Here is an 18,024-nt window from a genome sequence, read left to right on the forward strand (position 1 = left end):
GATTGAAACGCGTTGGTGTTTGGAGTGTTTGGAGTTGTTGAAAATAAATACTTTGGATCAACTTTAACGGATTATTGGTGTGCGACCCGACTTATTTTCATCTGAGAAGAAATTTTCATATTGACGGCGGTCTGCTCGACCGCGGGATTACGCAAGGCTGATAAGTAGCGCCTGGACCGCAAAACGAGCACTAAGTGTTTTTTTAAACTGAAGCGGACTGTGGCGATCACCGACATAACGAGAAGCAAAGGAGGTCCATTCACTTCCCCGAACCGCGAACTGAGGAGGGATACACAAGCTGAGTCCAAGCTGAGGACGCGCCCGACTGCCGGAAGGAGGAAGGGGGCGGTAAGCGGATACCTCTTCTCATTAACGGGAGGGAAGTACACAGAAGTTTCCAAATTGAATTGCAACGAGCAACATGCCGGTCAGCCCGTGACAGATCCCTTATGAGAGGCGTAAATAAAATCAATACCACTGCATAATGATTTCAATGTAAATCAGGTTGATAAGATGCAGAACTCCCCAAGTGAGTCACGACAAAAATCAGAGAGTTTACAATACGGCAAATAATTCATCATTTGTAAAAACTCCAAACAGACAAATATAATGAAATCACGTGATGCAAAAAGACAAACACTGTAAGGCAAGCCGGAATTTTTTGAAACGGGAGGAACGGAAGGAGCAGATCCTAGATTTAATAAAAAGACTGATGCAAGGACAACATTGAAAAATTGGGAGAAAATCTCCAAAAAAGAAATTAATAAGTGGTGGGAAGTCACCACTTTAAAGAAATACATAGAGGTACAAAGAGTACCAAGAGGTTTGAGAATTCACCTAATGCCAAGTCATCAGGACTCGAGCACTGACCTACTACAGGAATGGGACGAAAACCTGCTTAGTTTATCACTTGGCTTAATGAACATACTAATTAAGCATATCAAAATATCACTACAAAAAATCAAAAGCCAAGTCCAAGAAATGGAAAAGGAAATTCCAACACTTGATCTAACACCTGATTTGGAGAAGTGTGGCTCAATGATTAGAGTGGAATTTGCAAACAAAACAATCTTTTGTAGTTCGGACTGGACTGTTCCCATGGGGCACAGGGTCAGAGCTGATTTGCATATCGCCATTGTCTAACCCAGGGTGGTGTGGAGTGCAAAAAAACAATGGATTTGGGCCCAGATCTTTGGACTGGGGTGAATGTGTGACATTGATCCACATTCTGTCCATCACCTGTTTTGTTTGCAAATTCCGCCCTAAGTGCACTGGGGATGCTCAGACGTGGGTCCCAGGCACTCCACACCACTGGAGTCAAGCTAGCCGGTCTGATGAGAGGTGTTACCTCGAAACCGGTCCGGTCCTCGGATGCTTGATTCCGTTCTGGGAAGGACATGGCTTTTGTAGTTCGGACTGGACTGTTCCCATGGGGCACAGGGTCAGAGCGGATTTGCATATCGCCATTGTCTAACCCAGCGTGGTGTGGAGTGCAAAAAAACGATGGATTTGGGCCCAGATCTTTGGACTGGGGTGTATGTGTGACATTGATCCACATTCTGTCCATCACCTGTTTTGTTTGCAAAGTCCGCCCTAAGTGCGCTGGGGATGCTCAGACGTGGGTCCCAGGCACTCCACACCACTGGAGTCAAGCTAGCCGGGCTGATGAGAGGTGTTACCTCGAAACCGGTCCGGTCCTCGGATGCTTGAGATTCCGTGCTGGGAAGGACATGGCTTTTGTAGTTCGGACTGGACTGTTCCCATGGGGCACAGGGTCAGAGCTGATTTGCATATCGCCATTGTCTGACCCAGGGTGGTGTGGAGTGCAAAAAAACGATGGATTTGGGCCCAGATCTTTGGACTGGGGTGAATGTGTGACATTGATCCACATTCTGTCCATCACCTGTTTTGTTTGTCAATGATTAGAGTGGCAGACCCTGATGCAGAGATCTAGCCCGGGACCAGGGTTCAATTCCCCGCCTCGGCGGGTCTTGGGCTCAAAATTCCACGGACCTCATAATTCTCGCCTCGGTGCCTATTCCAATCATGGAGTCCAACTCTGCAACTCTGGGCAATAGCTTGCTTAATCTCGACAACGGCCCCCACAACGCTAAGGATGCCTGGCCTCCACCTTGGGGGTGCCTAGGAGTGGACGCCTCACAGGGAAAGCCAGGATGGGTTCCACAGCGGTATTTGTACAAGCGCCTTGAGACCCTTGCGGGTGAGTAGTGTGCTATACAAGTATCAATTTACATTTTACATTTGAAAAAATTCAAAGCAGAATTGGAAAAACAAATTGAATCTCATGAAGACTCAGTGCAAAATCGCAAGTGTATCAAGTTCCTAAGAGATAAAAAGGACTACAGTGAAGGAAGAATCTTTACATATGCGAGACAATTCGACCACCTGGAGCAACAAGATTATAGCCAAAGCAATGCGAGTACCTCTGACAGCTTATCATCAAATGTATCAATTGAACAAAGTGATGAAGAAATCACATCAGTCAGAAAGCAGTCTTTTTTGGGGGATACGCGGCTGGTCCTGAAACTACACCAGTGGGACCAAACAAGGGGATTTCAGCCGCAAAATCGAGGACGTGACCGTGGAAAATCAATAAGCAAAAAACAAGGAGAGGAAGAAGGGGCAAGTGGCGGGAGAGAGTGGGAACACTCACACGCAGCATGAGATTGAAGAAAACATTTTAGAGGAAGATCAGGCACTGACTGTCATCAACCTATCAAGCCGTCAGCTAACAGAATCACTGTTTATTATCACATTATTAAAGAAAGGCTTAAACTTTTGCCCAAAAGTGCACCTAGATATTGCACAAACAAGAATTAACGTATACAAGTATGTGTGCAAGATCAAATTATCCAAGCTTTTCAAAGAGAAAGAACAAAGTTTGAATTATAAGAAGAAAACACCATTACCTAAAGGCACAACAAGCACAACTTTATTGGCCAAAGATTCTGAAAGTTACCTGACATTGATGAATTTAGATATTGTTAACGAATCTCAACAAACAACATTGGAACCCACCTGTACACAATTGGGAGCCGGCTTGAGTCAAAAAAAGCGGAAATCACGATTTTACCAGCAATTTCCACCTGGCAACAAAGTGGATATTTTTTATGAAGCCGTAATACAGGATATTTATAAACTAAAAAAACTGTGCTATTTTGACAATCTGAAAGCAGAAGAATGCAAAGCACTTACAACTTTGAGTCAGGTTAAAACTATTGAAATCAAGATGACAGATAAAGGCGCAAATGTCATCGTATGGGACAAATTGGAATATGCAAAAGTAGCCCATGACCAATTACAAGATTAAGTGTACTATAAGAAATTAACAGCCGATCCAACAAAGCAAATAAAAGAGTCATTGGATAAAAAATTGAAAGAATGGCTAGATATAGGTCTGATTGACTTTGATGAACACAAATGTTTCACAGTGGATGACCCGGTGACCGCAACTATGTATTTATTACCCAAAGTACATAAGAATCGAACTAGACCACCTGGGCGCCTGATTGTCTCCGCTATGGGCTCCTACCAATAGCCAAATATCTGGACTTCTTTTTACTTCTGTATGTTTCAAAATTAAGTTCTTTCAAACAAGACACGACGGATATGTTAAAACAACTGAATGGAATTTCCTGGAAATCATCGTATAGACTGATAACGATGGATGTTGTATCTTTATATATGAATATAGACCATGAGCTTGGAATTTCAGCCTGTAAATTCTTTCTCCAGGATAGAAACATGCACTTTTCACGTCAAAACATCATGTTGGAAGATATGATGAGACTATGCCTGAATCAAAACATTTTTTAAATTGGGCATTAAATCTACGCCCAAACAAAAGGGACAGCTGTGGGTTTTTCCTTTAGCCCAAGTTTTACCTGTCTCACCATGGGGTGGTGGGAACAGGAATGGGCGTGGCAAGCTGAAAGTGACACTATGTTGAATAAAGTAATACTGTGGTTGCGCTTTATCGACGACCTCCTCATAGTGTGGGATGGTTCGTAAGATGAATTTAAAGAATACTTTGAAATCCTCAATTCATCAGCTGCAAATTTCAAATTTACATACGAAATATGTGACAATAAAATATTCTTCTTGGACACTGAAATTTATATCAAAGCCAATGAAGTACACACCACTCTGCATAGAAAGAAAACCGCAACCAATGCAACCTTGCAGGCTAGCAGTTTCCATCAGCAGTATTTATTTGAAAACAACCCATATGGAGAATATTTAAGACTCCGTAGGATATGTTTGGAAGAATCAGAATGGGATAAAGAAAGCACATGCATGACTAAAAGATTTGAGAGGAGAGGATACTCGAAAAGTCACATAAAGAAAGGCTGGGAAAGAGCAAGCCAAAAGGACAGAAACACCTTATTGCAAATGAGGAAGAAACAAGAAATTAAAGAAAGTGACAAAGAAGTAATAAGATTCATAACAACCTTCTCAAATGAATCAAAACGAATTAGGGATATCCTAAAGAAAAATTGGAACATTCTAAAGAAGGATGCCACCATTTGTCCGATTGTGGGTAACACGCCACAAATAATATATCGTCGAGCACCGAACTTAAAAGACCGATTAACTAAGAGTCATTTTTTCAAAGAGGATAAGAAAGTATGGTTGAAAGGAAAAGGTTTAAAAAAATGTTACAATTGCAAAGTGTGTCAGATAGGCAAACCAATCCAAGAGGTTATGTTATCAAATGGAAAAATCTGTAATATTGATGAACTTATCACATGCATGACACCGTATGTAATCTATGTAATTGAATGCCCGTGTCAATTAAAGTATGTGGGCAGCACTAAGAACAAACTGAAAAAAAAGGATTTTGGAACATGTTAGGGCAACCATACAACAGGACAGGAGTAATGCAGTTGCCAAACACATGGAGTCTCATCATAACAGCGAGTGGAAAAGTTTAAAATTCTATGGCATTGACACAGTAAAAAAACCAGTGAGAGGAGGAAACAGAGAAATCATGTTGAGAAAGAAAGAATCAAGATATATTCTCAGTCTGCGAACCATGACTCTGTATGGTCTGAATCAGAGCGAGGAAATGTATATACATTTGTAAATAGACTTATGGACAGACAATATCATGAACTTTATGTAAATATGGCAGAGCAGAAACAAATGCGTCTTTTCACATCATAAAATAATTTTGTTTAGGTTTAATTTTATTAGTGAATTGATTATAGTGCACAAGTTTTTTCACAAATAATCTAGAATTGTGATGACAAATGATTTGGGTAAGTCGTTAAAAAGGTAAATGAACAATGGCCACGAGAGGTAAACAATGAGGCACAATATTATGCACAGTATTGTTAATACCAGAGATAGTGATCTTGGGTAAAGATACAAAGGGCCACTGGAGGCATTAATTTAAAAAGGTAAATACATTTTGTTGAATGAGAAGTACAATAATGAAATCGAGGTTGCTTTAGAAAATACCAGGGTATAGTTTCAAAAATGTTTTGTAACCATGATACCATTTAATATTTATACAATCATCACACAAAGATTTATAATAGTTTAATTTGAAGATTTCTTTTGTCACTTTTGTATATAATTTTGGTGATCTTATTGGAGGAAATTTCACTGTAATATAGATAGCACTACAATAACCATAATGCTCTTCATGTAGTAGGAGGATGTCGATGTAACACATGAGCTTTAAAAACGAATGAGAAAATGGGGGCGGCACCGTGAGCAAGATCTCAGTAGGAGATTGAAACGCATTGGTGTTTGGAGTGTTTGGAGTTGTTGAAAATAAATACTTTGGATCAACTTTAACGGATTATTGGTGTGCGACCCAACTTCTTTTCATCTGAGAGGAGATTATCATATATATATATATATATATATATATATATATATATATATATATATATATATATATATATATATATATATATATATATATATATATATATATATATATATATATATATATATATATATATATATATCCCAGCTCCAAACTTTCCTCTTATCCTTCAGGAAAGAAAAGCACTCACGAGGATTCTGTAGCTCAACAGCAGTTTATTCAGGACAAACGCGTTTCGGATTTACATCCTTCGTCAGTGTCGTAAGTTCTAAACAAAATACTAGCGGCCATATTTTATTAAAAACATCACATGTCACGTGTCTTTTGTGGCAATAGAGGACGGACTTGGCGTCATTGTGTTTAACGTGGGCGCCATTTTAACACAGTAAATACTGGTCAACAATTATACAGTTTCATAACAGAACCCAAATTCGGATATCGATTTGAAACTCCATTTGTGTTACATTTCAACATTAACAAATTTCATCAAGTCACGTTATATCATTGATCTGGGAACAAAGATACCGAAAGGGCTGAACAGTGGGGAGGAGTTGGCCATCCATTTGAATAAATGAAACACTGTGATATCTGAATATGACCTGTGAGGCACTGTCTGCAAATGTTTCGCTTTTAAACATGTCGCTTGAGCCGATACACGGCATAATTCTATGTGGGTAATACAGGACCAGCAGCCTTTTTAGAAGGCTGCATTGCCGATCCACGGCTTAATTATGACTTCATGAATATCATTTTAATTGATGAAATTTGTTAATGTTGAAATGTAACACAAATGGAGTTTCAAATCGATATCCGAATTTGGGTTCTGTTATGAAACTGTATAATTGTTGACCAGTATTTACTGTGTTAAAATGGCGCCCACGTTAAACACAATGACGCCAAGTCCGTCCTCTATTGCCACAAAAGACACGTGACATGTGATGTTTTTAATAAAATATGGCCGCTAGTATTTTGTTTAGAACTTACGACACTGACGAAGGATGTAAATCCGAAACGCGTTTGTCCTGAATAAACTGCTGTTGAGCTACAGAATCCTCGTGAGTGCTTTTCTTTCCTGAAGGATAAGAGGAAAGTTTGGAGATGGGATTTATATCGCGGTACGCCACCGCGTTTTCTGCACCCGACCAGGAAGTGCCCCGCCTATGGCATGTGGAGGAGCGAGATATATATATATATATATATATATATCCAAACACAAGTTTGCCTGCTATGGATTCAGCCACATCACAGGTAAATCTTTAATGAAGGCTGCTGCGAGGAGTAAAAAAAACTAACTTCACTGCGGTATTGTCAGCCTCAGCCTGACGCGTTTCGTGGGGGTCCACTTCCTCAGAGACACAGGCTTGGAAGTCTTAACACGCTCATTTCAGAACTGTTTAACTGTTTATGATCCCGCCCATGTGGGCGCGGTCACTCCCGTGGCCCGCTGGTAGTTGCAGTGCATAGTCTTGCTGCAGTGAGCTGGCGTGCTGGAGACCTCAACATAAATGAAAAATTAAAACCCCAGTGGGTTGTGATGTCCATCTTTAGCCCTTGCACCACTCTTACTCCTTCAATAATGGCTCCTGTTATCTGAATTTCGGCTTTTTTAGGCGTCGATGCAGAGATGCTTGGGAGCATCCGGGCTTCCTCCGCGGCTCAGGCGGGACCGCTACCATCCAAACACAAGTTTGCCTGCTATGGAGTCAGCCACATCACAGGTAGGTGTATGCCATAAATCTTTATTGAAGGCTGCTGCGAGGAGTAAAAAAACGAACTTCACTGCGGTCTTGTCAGCCTCAGCCTGACGCGTTTCATGGGGGTCCACTTCCTCAGAGGCACAGGCTTCGAAGTCATAACACGCTCATTTCAGAACTGTTTAACTGTTTATGATACCGCCCATGTGGGCGCGGTCACTCCCGTGGCCCGCTGGTAGTTTCCCTATTTGGTCTCCCTCATTGCAGGCAAATTCGTGTGTTGTATTGTGAGCAGCTAGCCTGAGGCCGCGAGGGGTTGACCTGCGGCGCAGTGTGCCGTCCTGCAGCAGCGGCTAATTCCGAGGCCGCATTGGAACAAGGAAGCCTGTTGAAAGACATTAACGGACGTGTGTTAGCAGCTGGTGAACATTTTGCAACCCACTGTGGTCTTTAATTTTCTGCAACTTATGAAAGCGGCACTGATACTCAACCGAGAAAGACTATAGCACTACATCTACCAGTGGGCCACGGGTGTGGCCACGCCCAACCGGGCGGGATTTGATGTGTCGAACTGGTGCTTAAAACAATCATTGTGCCCGCATTCACGAAAGCCGGATAGCCCATGAGGAAGTGCCTGGGGGCATGAAACGCGTTGGGCAGAGCTGAGCGGGAACACTGGCGAAAGGTCCTGGCTGTTCCCACTGCAATGTTCAATAAATCAAAGGCAACACCATTTTCCCTGTTTGGTCCCCCTCATTGCAGGCAAATTTGTGTGTTGTATTGTGAGCGGCTAGCCTGAGGCCGCGAGGGGTTGACCTGCGGAACTGTGTGCCGTCCTGCAGCAGCTGTTAATTTCGAGGCAGCGTTGGAACAAGGAAGCCTGCTGAAAGACATTAACCGACCTGGGTTAGCAGCTGGTGAACATTTTGCAACCCACTGTGGTCTTTAATTTTCTGCAACTTATGAAAGCGGCACTGATACTCAACAGAGAAAGGCTATAGCACTACATCTATCAGTGGGCAACGGGTGTGGCCACGCCCAACCGGGCGGGATTTGATGTGTCGAACTGGTGCTTAAATCAATCATTGTGCCCGCATCACGAAAGCCAGATAGCCCATGAGGAAGTGCCTGGGGGCATGAAACGCGTCGGGCGGAGCTGAGCGAGAACACTGGCGAAAGGTCCTGGCTGTACCCACTGCATCTTTCAATAAATCAAAGGCAACACCATTTTCCCTGTTTGGTCCCCTTCATGGCAGGCAAATTTGTGTGATATATATATATATATATATATATTACCTACTGGCTATCGCCAGTAGGTATATATAGTTAGGATTTTTTCCCTATGGGATTTCTGAAAATTCTATGTCTAATAACTTTGGCGTTTGTGGACGGAATCGGCTGACATTTTCAGGAAAATGGCACATTTCGTTTCTGAGCAGCCCCTGAAAATGTGGTGGGGGTTCGTCAAGGGGGGGCTGAGAAAAAAGGGGGGTCCCAAAATGCGTTTTTTACATTGAGTTTTCCATAGGGCGGTTGGACTCACTTTTAGCTTGAACGGCTGAATGGATTTGCACGAAACTTGGCAAAATTGTAGGGACTGTTAGCCCGATGTGCCTTTGCTAGGTCTCAATATATGTGCTCCAGTAGTTTTTGAGAAATTAACATTCAAATCAAGATATATATCTGTAACAGCGCTCCGGGCAGCGATCCGGTCCGCTTACTTTTCGCGTTTCGGAACTTTGCGCGCAGAAAGCTGATTGGCTCTCCGGTGTCTGTCAACATTCTAAACAGTCCGGAGCGGCCGCCATCTTATCTCTCGGTAGGATCGAGAGAGAAGAGGTGAAAAACGAAGGGGGAATTTATTGAAAGGGTGCAAGGTATACCCCTCTTGACCCCCTAGGATTGTTGTTGGGGTTATTAAAGGGTCCCGTGGGGAAAATAAAAAAAAAATTATTTTTCACGGTAGAAGCGTTTCCCGGGCCGCGAACTGGGCCGCAAACTGGTAGCGAAACGGGAATTCGCCATTTTGTGCTTCGTTTTAATTGTTTAGAGACAAAAATTATCGCCGCACATCGGCCACAATGCATGAATATCGTTGAAAAGTCAGCGATATTCATGCATTATCCAGCAAATGCTCTTAGCCGTGTTATCCACCTTCCATTGGATAACATGGCTAAAAACTGCTCTGTGCGTGAGCTTTTTTTTTTTTTTTTTTTTTGCTGCGTGACGTTTGTTAACGTTCGATTCGATGGAAATCAGGAAGTGTTGACCACTATTTTGTCACTGTGAGTAAATATTTTGTTATAAATGAATCCTTATTGATAAACATTGTCTGCGCCATCTTGCGTTTTGTCCAATGCCACAATTTTGTCGTGCACGGCAGCCATTTTAGATGCCTTGACCAGGGCCACTCTCTGCACGCCGCCGATTCTCAGCATGGCTCCCCACCCTCGCACGCATCTCCCCCACGCAATGGTCACCCCCGCTCTCTCTCTCATGCATGGGCCATATACTTCCCCCCATCTGCGCTGCTCTTCTCTGAGAATGACACCCTGTGCCCGCCCGACACCTCCCTTTCACCCTATTCACTACCGCACCCTCTGACACTCCTCTTCCTCTGTGTCCGATTGTCCAGGCCGGACCTAGGCTATCACCTAGCCCTGCGAATGTAGTTTATGGCCCCAGCTGTAGAGTATCCAGACATGCCAACCCTCCCGATTCAGGCGTGAGACTACTGATTTCAGTGCTAGTCTTTCGCTTCCCGATTCCTGCAAGGAAAAACCCGGGGGCATATTACCACCAACTAGCGGTAATTTTTGTCTCTAACTTGTTTAGAGACAAAAATTATCGCCGCACATCGGCGAATTTTATCGCACATAAACCTTGCTATTAGCAAGGTTTATCGCAAATGCGATAAAAAACGGCCGCAATGCATGAATATCGTTGAAAAGTCAGCGATATTCATGCATTATCCAGCAAATGCTCTTAGCCATGTTATCCACTTCCCATTGAACAAGCGCATGGTCTTTTAAAGATTTGTGAAGTACTCGGGGCGGCGGTGTGTGTGTGCCCTCTTTCAGGAGCGGGCGGGGGGGCACTGCCAGCAATTTGCAGGCCAGGCAGTGTTCAACACGTGCATCACCCTTTCTCTGCCTGCTATTGCGCTCCATGCTTCGGAAAGGTAAGAAAAAGAATGTGCATTTGAGTTTGAAATGTCCGATCTTGTAGCAGTACACTTGCAAAGCCCACACATGACAATAACCCGATTCAAGGCCCCATTCACCCGATTTTTAAAAAAAATATAGTACTCCAAGACAGTTACATTTTAAAACTTTATTAACATTTAAATATAACGAACGCAACAAAAACTGTAAATATATTTAACCATTTTTTGAAATTAACCAGAACTATAACGATAACAACAACAATAATATAACTTTTATGCCTAAATTACGCAAACATTTAGCTAATCTGCTAAAGGGGGGAGTCGCCATTTCTTTACAATAATCAATAATGAAAAATCCACATCAATAGGGTTGCCCGTTTTCTCGATGCAGCACTATAGTGCAATATACACAGCACCTGGGGTGTCAAGAGTGAACAGGTCTTTCTTTGTTCCTTAAGATGTTATCTCCGAGAATGCTGATGCATTGGTGTCTGTACACTTCTTTGTCAATTCTGTCAAGATGATAACTGCTTTATAAACAGACGATATCTTTGTTTAGTCATTAGTGTTAAGTGTGTCTGAAACTACAGTACCCTTCTGTTTTTTTTTCTTCAGGCTCTACAGAGTTTTGTGTGTTGTTCTTTTGAGCGACAATTATTCCAGAGGTTTCAGGTTCACTTGTTTTGTCCTGCAGTGAGTTAACAGCTTTAGAGAGTTCATGTTTATTTGCTATGTCCTGCTGTTCGTCAACTGCTTCAGAGACTTCAGCCTCATTTGTTATGTTTCAGTAGATCCTGGACCTGCCCGGCCGCGCCCAAAATGGCGCCGGTGTAAATGGGACTCGTAACTGCTTGTTCTGTACTGGTTGCCCAACCTTGATATCACGAGATACATATGCAGTTTTGAAGCACATGGCGGAGGCTTGTCTGCTGTAGTGGGGCGCCCCTTTATCGTTTCAGTCGCCATTCCGCCCGCTTTTGCTACACTGTGCCTTTTCCGCCATTCAGCTGTTTAGCGCCCGCTCTTACGGCTACAGCGTCTCGCTCACCATGTAGTTGAGTTTCTCCCACTCTTGCGGTGCAGCGATAGGCGGCTGCCACAGGACTCTTAAAATGGCGGCCGGCTCTTCGGATTTGGGCCTGGTCCAGTAAAATGGCCCTGGGACACCTTGGAACTCGGACGCTTGTCTGCCAGGGCTTGGGTTCCATTCTCGAAAGCGTCCCCTCAGCCTTGAAGATTGTACAAAAGTCTTGGGGGCCCTCGACTCCCGCAGGCTTCCGGTGGGGAGCGGCTGCCATGATTGCTTGCGGAATGGCCACGACGGAGCTACGAGATGGTGGTGCTTCCATGGTGACGCCAGCTTCAGTCTGAAACATCCAGAAACAAGGTGGGGCTTTCATCGTTTGGGGAAAAAAAATGTTTTAATCCAATGAAAAGTGTTATTTTTAGGTCACATGACCTAGTCTTACATAATTAGGAAAAGAAAAGTAAAATGAACCAATGAAAAGTTTTATTAACAAGTCACATGACCTGTTATGCTTACGTTACGCGCTGCGCGGCGCGCTCTGGATCGTTTCCGGGAAGCTGCGCCTTGCGCACCGGAGCACTTCCGGGTGCGCTAACGCGTCGCGTCATATGACGCATTACGCGACAATGCAGGTGCAGAATATAGTCAAAATGTCTCCGCCAACCAGCGGTCGGAATACAACCGCTTTCAGCAGTCCAAAAAGTTCGGTCAAATCTTAAGAGCGGGAGCAACTCAACTACATGGTGAGCGAGACGTTGTAGTCGCAAGAGCGAGCGGTAAACAGCTGAATGGCGGAAGAGGCACAGAGTACCAAAAGCGGGCGGAATGGCGACTGAAACGATAAAGGGGCGCCCTACGACAGCGTGTCTTCAGGTGAAACGGATTGTGGGACAAGGTCCAGAATGAAAGATTCTTCAAAAGTGAAAAAATTCCGCCGGACCCCGGGAGCCGGCCGCCTATGCCGGGGGCGATCTCAGGCCTCACCAGGGCAACACGACTTGGGGAGGGGGCAGGAGCCAAGCGCCCCCTCTCAGTCCGCGCCATCTCACCGCCCCTCGGGGGCCTCCGTCAAGCGGTTTAGGGAGGCACCGTATCACATTGTTTTCCAATGCAGTCAGGTCCACAAATGGACCCCACTTACTTTGAATAGTGAAGCTGCAGCAGGTGCAAATAAGGTTTAAACAGTGTTACAAGAGCTGCTTAGAACTCTGAAGTATGGCACTCTACAACCAGGACTTATGCCATGTATGTAAGGCAGTGACATGGAAGCAAGTCAGGGACAAAAAGCATGAACGAACATTCACGTATGAAAATCTTATTTGGAGAAGGAGTAGAATCCAAACGCCCCCTGCCAGTTCGCGCCACTACACCGTATGTGGAAAATCTGAAGCCATCATTCTACAAACTCTCAACGCTTGTTATCAGTGCATGAGTTTCATGCTCGATCGATTGAGCTAGCCGGATCGGGCAATAAAAAGTATAAAATAGTTATGTAAATAGTTATTTAATAAAATGTTTTACTCTGTTTCTTTGCTGGTGTGTTGTGTATATTTATAATATTTGCATAGGGTTTGCCGTTATTTTGGGCGGTGTGGGTGGCGGAGTCGAGCTGTTTTGCAGCCCTCATGGTGTGGAGCTCAGTTCATTTCACTATTTTCGTATTTCTCATGAAGGGTTATTCCTAATGTTTGTATTTTACCGAGGTCAAAAAGAGATCGAATTAGTGGTCTACTGATTTTGCTCGATTACTTTTCTTTTTTTACACGATTTTTCACTATCTGCAAAGACTAAACAGAGTATTGCGACTTTGTGCTTGTTTGTAAATAGAGAATGATCCAAAAAGAACCAATTGTAAAACAGTAAATGCTTGGATAATAATCAATCAAATGGAGAGACAAGCAGGTACGACGGATTACAACAGGGGTAAAGGTCTGAGTTAACTACCGTTCACTATCTGCAAAGAGAGAGTACTACTAAGAGAAAAGAGGGGAGGGGGGGGGCAGCGTTCAAAGCACATCAGCGTGCATAAACACGAAAACGTTTTTACCTATCACGTACTTGACATTTGACAGCTTTTGATATTTGCTATTAAAAAACCATTGAAATTCACAGAAAAAACCATAGGTTATACTCCATATATAGTTAGGAATTTGCATTTACAAAACCTTGAAAATTCAATGAAAAAACCATTGGTTGTAGGCCATATATAGTTAGGGATTTGCATTTAGAAAACCTTATTTTACTCGCATAAAACCATTGAAATTCCATATATAGTTATAAGCGCTAACTATATATCGCGCACCCGCAATCCACTGCTGATGATGTCACATATTACATCATTCATGACATGGTTAGTGACATCACTGATGACATCACTGATGACATCTCAAATGACATCACTGATGACATCACTGATAACATCTCATTTGACATGACTGATCACATCACTGATTATATCATTCATGTGATAATACCATGAACCTCTTCAGACTCTAATATAACCTTAGATATAATCAGTGTAAACAGACAGTCACTCATCCATGGAGTTACTCACACACCTAGTCAGTTATGCCAAAAATTAATCACACCTCCATTTTCTCAACTATACAGTTATACACACCTTACTTATTCAAACATATACTAACACATATTTACTTTACTCTCTTATACAATCTCTGATACATGTTCACAATGATCCATACAGCCACTCACACATTCACTAGCTCTTATGCACAGTTATTTATAGATGTCAACTCTCACATGTACTGTGTTTTACATATGTACTTAATTTGACATGTAGCACTGAGATATCCATTCACTCACTAATACACTCATGCACAGTCAACCGCCCATACAGGTGTTTCCACATGCAGTTTTGAATCTATACATATAGTGAATCAACTACTCACACATCTATGTACAGAGTCACACACCTCCCAGCCACCCATACACACACACTCAGTTTCCCATACAAATACTTGGACAACCAATCAATAACCCATACAGTTACTCATATAGCTACTGATCAACATATGCAGCAGTTTGTAGAACAACAGATATAATGATGCACAAATTAAAACAGTTTAGTCACTAACCCATGCACTCAGTGAGACACATTTAATCACTCACTCAATCAGTCAGTCATGCACCTAGTAAATTCTTCATCCAGACACTTATACATGCACTCATTCTTCAATATGTAAAACATGTTTTAACTTTACAGAAACATACAGTCACTGGATGTTGTCATCAGTGATGTCATCAGTGATGTCATTTGAGATGTCATCAGTGATGTCATCAGTGATGTCACTAACCATGTCATGAATGATGTAATATGTGACATCATCAGCAGTGGATTGCGGATGCGCGATATATAGTTAGCGCTTATAACTACATATGGAATTTCAATGGTTTTATGCGAGTAAAATAAGGTTTTCTAAATGCAAATCCCTAACTATATATGGCCTACAACCAATGGTTTTTTCATTGAATATATATATATATATATATATATATATATATATATATATATATATATATATATATATATATATATATATATATATATATATATATATATATATTCACTGAAAAAACCATAGGTTTCACACCAGTTATAGTTAACTGGAAATTTTACTGACATAAAACCATTGAAATTTCCACGTTATAGTTAGTTGGACTCACTATAACTTGCGCGCCTGCAATGCACTATTGATGACGTCACACATTACATCACTCATGACATGGTCAGTGACATCACTCATGACATCACTGATGACACCATCCAGTGAATGTGTGTCTTTCTGAAAAATAAATATGTTTTATATATGTATTTGTAAAGGTCGATAGAAGAATAAATGTTTAAATAAGTGTGTAAATGGATGTTTTTTAAATAAAAAATTGATTGTTTAACTGGCTTATTAAGTGTATCTTAGTGGATACATATATTAGCAAGTAATTTTTAAATATTTAAATATATGTATCAGTGTTTCACTTTGTGTATAGGTGGCTGCATGGGTTGGTGACTGACTCACTGTTTGTATGTGTTTTGAAGACAGCATATGTGCAGGACTGTATGGGTGGATGAGTGTGTATATAAGTGTGTTAGTGAGTGAATGCCTTGCTCACTAGTGTCTTTATGAGTAACTACATATGTTTTAATCTAGTATATGTGAGTATTGATGTTTATTAGTGAGTATATGTGAGAGTGAGAGATTGTAAGAGTTCCTGTTTAAATAAGTATGTCTTTTTATAAGTGATTGTTTAAGAGAGTAAGTATGTGTAAGTTTCCTTAGAAGTAATGTGCTGGTGTGTGTATAGCTGTATATGCAAATAAATGGATGTTCAATAGTTTATTTGCATTTGTGAGTATGTGTGGGAGTAACTTTTGGAAGACTGTCGGTCTGTAACAGGATGTATATGTGTATCACTACATATGATGAGTGAGTATATGTATTAGTGACTATATAGAACTGTTGGTGAATGAGTGGATGTGTATATAGATGGTGGTATTACTGGATTGGTTGTTATAACTGGTATGGGTATCTCTATTTATATGAAAATTGTAGTTTCTCTTTTTGAATATGTGTTTCAAGGGTTACATTACACTGAAAGGAGGTCTGTTACTCTGTCACAAGGATGGTGGCATCAGTGATGTCATGAGTGATGTCACTGACCATGTCATGAGTGATGTGATATGTGACGTCATCAGCATTGCATTGCAGGCGCGCAAGTTATATGGAGTCCAACTAACTATAACGTGGAAATTTCAATGGTTTTATGTCAGTAAAATTTCCAGTTAACTATAACTGGTGTGAAACCTATGTTTTTTTCAGTGAATTTATTAGGTTTTTTAAATGCTAATTCCTAACTATAACTGGTGTAAAACCCATGGTTTTTTCAGTGAATTTCAAAGGTTTTTTAAAAGCTAATTCCTTTCTATATCGAGTTTCTAACCTACGATTTGTTTATAAATTTGCTGTTTTGTGTAAGTATTAATTACTATTTTTTATTTTTTATAATATTATTTTTTTTTAAATCATTTTTCCCTGGGGCTCTCTGGGTGCGCGCAGCGGTAAGCTCTCCGGAAAGCTCACCCAGAGCGCTACTTGCGTTCGTGAAAAAAAATATGAATGAAATGTAAATAATAACGCAAGACATTTAGTACCATACATATAAAAGCAGTTTTTTTGAATAAGGAAATGAAAATGATTTTACATTTCCGTGAAACTATCAAAACGTCCCCTAGGCGCGCCGCGTAAGAGCCCCCGGAAGCGCCTTCGTTCGTGCCGCGTATGCGCCCCCGAAAGCGCTTACGTTCGCGCCGCGTGAACGCCCCCGGAAGCGCTTCGGTGCACGCAGCGTAAGCGCGTCAAGTCATGTGACCTTAAAATAACACTTTTCAGTGGTTGCTAACAGTTTTTTTTACAAAGAAGGAAATCCCCACCCATTTCCTTCACTTCCTCTTTCACTTTTGTGACTGAAAGACCTGCCTTTTTGCTCTCAATTCTTTGTTGGATATCTTGGATTATCATGGCTGCCAGACCATCCAGCCGTGAAGATGACTCCAATGAATTCCTTGATGAAGAGCCTCCACAGCCGAAGGTCAAAGAACATTTCATCTTGAATTTTTTTTCCATACCTGATGACCAGAAGAAGGTAAATGCTCCAAAAGTGGAGTGCAGGATCTGTCACACAGTCCTGTCACGGGGTGACCCCACTAAAAAATATTATTTTGGGAACTCCACAATGATTTGCCATGTGGAGAGGAGGCACCCCCAGAATTTTGCTCGGGAAAGTGTCAGGGCTCTGGCGCAAGAGGTTCCCAGTGATGGGGCCTCTACATCAACCGGATGACCAACAACATCGGTGAGGGGGAGATCACAAGAGCTGGTTCCGAACATTCAGCCTGCATTTAACCAAGGCGTCCTTAAATGCAGATACTGTGATCAGCTACTTTGCTTTGGGGAGCAAAGTGTTCTGCTCATGGTTCGATCATTGGAGAACCATCGCTGCCGTTCCCAGCCCTAATTTTTTTTGTTTGCTCCTGTTGAGCAGTTTCCATTCCCTGTTTTTGTTTTTGTTTTAAAAAAAGAAAAAAGAAGAAAAAAAAGTTCTTTTCAGAACTACCTCCAATTCTCATCAAAAAGCTATATTCTTAAAAAAATGAAAAAGAGTAAGTGAAGTGGAGTGCATTGATAAAGGAAAGGAAAATGAGTAAGAAAGAACAGAAAGGAATGAGAGGAGAAAGGAAGTAAAGTAGGGGCACTGAAAGAAG

Source organism: Lissotriton vulgaris, chromosome 3_1 (genome assembly GCF_964263255.1).
Source record: "Lissotriton vulgaris chromosome 3_1, aLisVul1.2, whole genome shotgun sequence".
Taxonomy (NCBI): domain Eukaryota; kingdom Metazoa; phylum Chordata; class Amphibia; order Caudata; family Salamandridae; genus Lissotriton; species Lissotriton vulgaris.